Here is a 6,409-nt window from a genome sequence, read left to right on the forward strand (position 1 = left end):
AATAGTGATGTATATGCAGGAGAGAAAGGCTTAGCCTGTATAGGTGGATGTCCAAAAAGCATCTCAAATGGTGAGATGTGTAGATCACCCCTGGGCCTGCTTCTAAGATAAAATAGGGCCAGAGGGAGAATTTCAGGCCATTTTAAATGTGTCTCAGTGCAAAATTTACCTTGAGCACTAATGTTAGAGGTCATTGAAGTTGACCACTCAGTGACAAATTCTGTGACTACAGCAGCTCCAGTGTAGTGTATGCCATCCCTCATAAAAGAAGAACCATCAGTAAATAAGACCAGATCTGGGTTGTCTAAGGGAGTGTCCAAGAGATTATCTTGAGGCTTGTCTGCCATTGACACCAGTGTTTCACAACTGTGTAATGGTTCTCTTGAAGTTGGTAAATATGGAAGCAAGGTGGCAGGGTTGTATAGTATTTTAAAGTGATATTTTCATTATTTAACAAGGTTATTTCATACCTTGTAATTTGCTGATTAGAAAATGCCTGTGTTCTGTGCCTTAACAACAATGCTTCTACCTTTCCACTCATATACATACAAAGTAAATGACTTGTAGTCTGGAATGCCTAGAGCAGGGACAGACAAAATAGCCTGTTTTAGATCTAATAGAGCTGACAGGTGTTTTGGCTCTAATTTATGTGCTTCAGGGACTGAATCTTTTGTTAGTGCTATAAGGGTTTTTGTAATTTCCCCATAGCAATGGATCCATTATCTACAAAACCCTGTTGCTCCTAAAATTGCTCTTAATGGTTTCTTAGTGGTAGGAGCACTCAATTTTTGAATATTTACAATTATCTTGGGAGAAATACAATGGGCTCTAGCAGTCAGAATGAACCCCAAATATTCTACTTTGGGGAGACACCATTGAAGCTTATCCTTAGAGACCTTATGCCCTCTTTTGCACAATTCCAAAAGAAGGAATTTACTATCTTCCTGACATGCTTTTGCATCTGTTGAAGCCAAGAGTAGATCATCTATGTATTTGATTAATTTGCTGTTTTTAAATTTTATATTATCTGTGTCTTGGCTCAAAATTTGTGTAAACAAACTTGGGCTTTCCACGAACCCCTGGGGCAAACGACTCTGTGGATCTGAGAACCCTTACAGGTGAAAGCAAAGATATGCCTGGAATACTCATGTATAGGTATGGAAAAGAAGGCTGAGCAGAAGTCCACTACTGTAAAGAATGTAGCTGTGCTAGGAATAGAGCAAATAATAGTATTTATGTTGCAAACTACAGAGTGTCTCTTTATAATGTGATTGTTCACAGCCCTCAAATCCTGTACAAATCTATAAAGGTGCTTGACATGGGGCCCCATTTTTTGTTTTTTTAAAGGGCAGGATGGGTGTATTTATATTTACAGTAAATTATGATGCCCTGGTCAATTAATGAGTTTATTGATAAAGGTAATGTCCTTTATTGCCTCCTTTGAGAGAGGATACTGAGGAATGGAAGGAGGTGGGCTAGATTTAGATTTAATCTGCATAGGGACAGCTGATTTAAGTAAGCCTACACCAGAAGAAGATGTGGCCCAAAGAGATTCTGGTATATCTGAAGGTATTTCAAAGGTGGGAGGCTCTTTTGCCCCCTGGCTCTCTGAGAGAAGTACAGGGAGTAAATTTACTGATTCCTCAGGCACTTCCAAGGACATAGAGCCATCTGGGCCCCAAATTATTGTGACCTGTAGTTTGCATAGTAAGTCCCTCCCCAGCAAGTTTGTGAGGGATCCAGGTATTAAAAGAGAAAAATGTTCAACAGTTAGGGGTCCCACACATACCATGTGAGGAGAAAATTTTGGGACCTTTAAAAGTGTTCCTGATATACCTACTACATTTATAGAGCCAATAGAGTCACATTTTGCATCTGGTTTGCTTACCAAAACTGACCTAGATGCCCCACTGTCCAACTGACAATGATCTTATGAATTTCCTACCTTTAAAGTGACATGAGGTTCCTTACTATGTAGGGGAGAATGTATAGGGATTATTGACATTAAAATATCAGGGTCTGGAAAATCAAAGGTTACACTCTTTGATTCCAAGGCCCTCTCCTCTCCCCCATCATACCATCATAGAGCTGCCTGGGCACTTTTCTGGGATCCTCTATGCTATACTCACCCAGAGTATAGCATGGGCAAGCTCCATTTAAAAAAATATATTATTGTTGGGCATTATATTGAGTTTTATAATTTTCCTCATTTGGAGCACTGTCATTATTTTGATTGGCATTAAGATTCCTATAGTTATTATTTCTAAAGTTGTTATCATTTTTTTCCCCATAGCCAGCTCCTACAAACCATCATTGCATGCCCGCTCTTTCTACAGTAAAGGAATGTCAATGATTTATCTGTGTATTCCTGCAAAGGGGCTATGGTCTCTCCCTTACTTTTCAGTTGTCCTTGTAATCTTTCAATTTCTTTCTTTGAGTCTTCCACTGACTTATTGTTTTCCTCAAGTCATTTTGCATGGCCCTTATAAACATAGACTGCTACTCTCCTCAATTCTTTGAGGTCCATAGAGTCCCAATTAGGACAGCTAGTTTTAAAGTAGTCTTTTACCACTGAACAACAATTCTCAATGAATTGTCTACATATCTGTCTAATGTCTCTTTCTTTGGACAAATGAAGGTCCATATATGTATTTCCTACATCAATAAGTCTGTCCATAAACTGGGAGGGGGGGGTCTCATCAATTTCTTGTTGGGTTCTTTCAAATTTTGACCATGAATCAGTTCTATTAGAGCAAGCTCTCATGGCTGTCAATAATGCTTCTCTGGCGTGGTTTAGTTTTGTGTAATCTAGTTCAACATTGGAGTTCCAGGGTAGATCTTCAGTTGACCAATAATGTGCTCCTCTACCTTGCTTCTGATTAACCAGAGAGATGACTTTATTTTTCTCTCTGTTTGTCAGAAATTTTTCTAATGAATTTTCAACATCCAGCCAAGTGGGGTCAAAAGTTTTGAATATATTTTCTAATTTTTAAATAATTAATATTGGTTCTTCCCCAAATGAGTGAAGGTGTTCCTTGAATTTTTTAAATCTTCAGGGCTGAAAGTTGTATGGTGTCTTATAGATATTAAGTCCTCATTTTTATTAAAAGTGGGTACTTCACTTAATGGAAATAAACTTCTATCTGAATTATCTGGTGTTCCTGTTTCTAGGCTTCTTGCTCTGTTTTCACTTGGGCAGGTAAGAGAAGTGGAAGGGGTTGGATGGTTAGGAGTGGGGGGTTTAAGGTAGTGTGGGTAGGGCAGGGTGGATGGGATATCCAGGGCAATGGAGTTGGGACTGGAAGCATCATGGGTGGGGGTGGGGGCTAGGGCCGAGGGGGCAGGACAGAAGTCATGGGCAGGGGGGTGGCCAGAGCAAAGGTGGTGGTACAGGAGGCATGGGTAGGGGGAGGAGCTAATACTGAGGGGGCAAGGCAAAAGGCATGGGCAGGGGGAGGGGCTAGGGCTGATGGGAGCAGTGCAGGAGGCATGGGCAGGGGAAGGAGTGGGTTGGTTAGGTGTGTGTGGGGGCTAGGGCAGAGGGGGCAGGACAGGAGGAATGGGCAGGGGGAGAAGTGGGTTGGGTAGTGAGGGGGGAGGAAGTTGGGTATGGGAGGGGGCAGTTTGAGAACTAGGAGCCAAATTGTGCAGAGCAGGGTGGGACAGGGATTCTAATAATGATGAAGTGTGGAGAGATAAATTACTCCTATTCTAGGATATTATTCTCTTTTAATGCTTTTTATAAAAGTTATGAGCTCCCCCAAACTTTCCTCTATAAGCTCAAGCTGAGTATTGTGTCCCGCATATTGTTGAATAGTAGAAGGAACAATTGGTTAGTTTGGCTGGGAAATATGTTTTCCAAGGGGAGACTGATGTAATTCTCTTATTTGATTCTCTATCTTATGTATGGTATTTTCCAGGTCTCTCTTAGAGAAAAATAGATACAATATTACAGCTCCAACAATTAAAATCTCAAGGAGGAGTAGTGCAGCTATTAGACATTACCATAAATTCCCTAGGATGAGCCATTTCAAAGAGACAAGGAATAATACATTTCCAAATTTGGTCATGGAGCTGAGAAACCAGTTGTTAAATAAGTTGTAAACTGGCTCTAACCACATATTCCTAAAGTCAATCATTAAGTTATCTGTAATTTTGCCTTTTGTAAGTAGATGGCTCTACTGCCTAGGATCTTATTTTGTTGTAAATTTTCTTTTTTTTATTTTGGCTAGGTGTTTGGGTGTGGTTCTATGTACAGCCCTAATCTAATCAATTCTTCTGCATGAAAAGGCAGACAAAAACAAAGCCTTTTTCCTGAGACTGAGGCTCCTTTTAAAACTAAGTTTGGGAGGGGTTGTATCTTCCCTTATCACTCAGGTTAAACTGCAAGGACCATGTGCTATTCTCTTTGAGCAAAGCCCACTTAAATTTTAAAGAACTACAGAGGCTGAAAAGCAGGAAAGTGGACTTTAAGCTGACTCACTACTTTTACTCTAGTAGTCTAGCCATTTTTGCTGTGAGGGATTGAAGCAAAGGCTCCTTTCTTCAGAATTTCCTCACTGCTAATCAGGGAGGGTTGGCTAATTGGGTTGTTTGTTTCCTAAGGCAAGGGAGATTTATAAACAGCTTCCCCAGCTAAGACCTCAGGGCCTTGCTGCTTAAGGTTAAAAAACAAAACAAAACAAAAACAAAAGGTCATGTTCAATTCAATTTAAGGAAAAAAGAAAAAAATATATATACTCACCTGCTCTAGCAGCTGTTGTTGAATATTGTTGAAGCCAAGTTAGCTGTTTAAAAGACTGACTGACTTGAGGAGGAAGTAGAGAAAGAGGAAAGAAAATTCAGGGAAATTTGAGGGCACTTGTTACAACATTCATGGATAAGTCAGATTGTTAAGGGTAAATTTAGGGTTGAGAATGAATAGAAAATTAGTTGGTTGCCAGGGATTTAATCTCTAAATCCCTATGAAACATTCAAGTCAGAATGGAATTTTATGGTGGTTTCTTTACAATATAAGGAAGAAATTAAGAATGAGTAAGAGAGGAAAGAGAATTTAAAATGCTCCAGCCCAGGCTGAGCCAGGCAGGAGTTCAGAGGCCTTGGACAAGGTAAAGGGGAGTCAATCTTATCACTCACTATGTGACCATCTAAAGGAAGCAGTCTGAGGAGATCCTCCAGGCTCGAGTTCCAGGGTCAACTTCACCAAAGCTCCCTCCCCACAGGAAGTGATGAGAAATATAAAGGCAGTTCTTTATATCACTTCCTGTGACTGACATGTGCCAATGGTGGCTTAAGCTTGGTTTAGGACAGCCCAGGGGTCAGTCAGTTGTTTCTAATTTGTCACTTGCTGGCATATGCCAGTCATAGGCCTTCCTCCTTGACATTTAATCCTTAAGTGGGGTGTATAAATTACTAATTGCTAAAATTCTAAAGACTAAGCTGGTTTAAGTAAAACTAAAATTCACAATGCTTGATTTCCTTTGTGGTAACTTGACAAGTTTCAGTGTCTAGCTTTGGAACAACTGTCACCCAGGTGGAGGGGAAGCTGTATTAATGAATATTCTTACTGGTACTAGCAGAAACCAGGCTCAATTTATGAGAGTCATTTATTAGGAGAAAGAATTGGGTCTCTGACTGATTCTTTGGCTCTAGCAACAACAAAGTGACCATGTTAACCATATTTGGGTTCCAGGCTAAGGACAAGACTCATTTTCCTAATATTATTGCCTTTGACTTGATGACAATACCAAATATCACAGTGATGAGGAAGGGAAACACAAAACCCTACTTTATATTTCCCTTCTCTAGGGTCTTCATCCTCTCTTAATCATCATTCCATATACAATTGTGTCTAGTACCTGAATCCCTGGTTGCAACCAAGCTTCCCCCAAGGCTTGCTCTTTGTTGACACCTCTGATGTCTTATGTTCGATGACCTCTGAGGTTCCTTATAACTAGTAATTCTTATAATAGGGGTTCATGGACAGATAAAAATCTACTCACAGTATGAGTAGAAGAGTTATGGTTATGCATATCTGTAGGAAATGTATAGTAAAAGTAAGAAAATAGGAGTATTAGCTTTGACATCAAAACACCAGAATTTGCCCAACTCTATATTATGCAAATTCATCCATGTGACTTCGGTTTCCTAGGCATTAATTTCCTCATCTGTAGAATAAAGCTGTTAAATCAGGCTCCAGGGTCTCTGGCAACTCTTAATTCTTTACTCTCAACAACAAAAGAGTAAAATGCATATTCACAGAGCCTTTAATTATAGCCTTACTCAGGTATGGCATATGAGTTTGCATGTCTCTGTAATGTTAGTCATAGGTGTAATGAGGAAAAGATGAAATCACTGAGGAAACAAAGGATTGTTCTTCTGAGTATATTAATTTACTGAGTAATGCATG

Source organism: Monodelphis domestica, chromosome 3 (assembly GCF_027887165.1).
Source record: "Monodelphis domestica isolate mMonDom1 chromosome 3, mMonDom1.pri, whole genome shotgun sequence".
Taxonomy (NCBI): Eukaryota; Metazoa; Chordata; class Mammalia; order Didelphimorphia; family Didelphidae; genus Monodelphis; species Monodelphis domestica.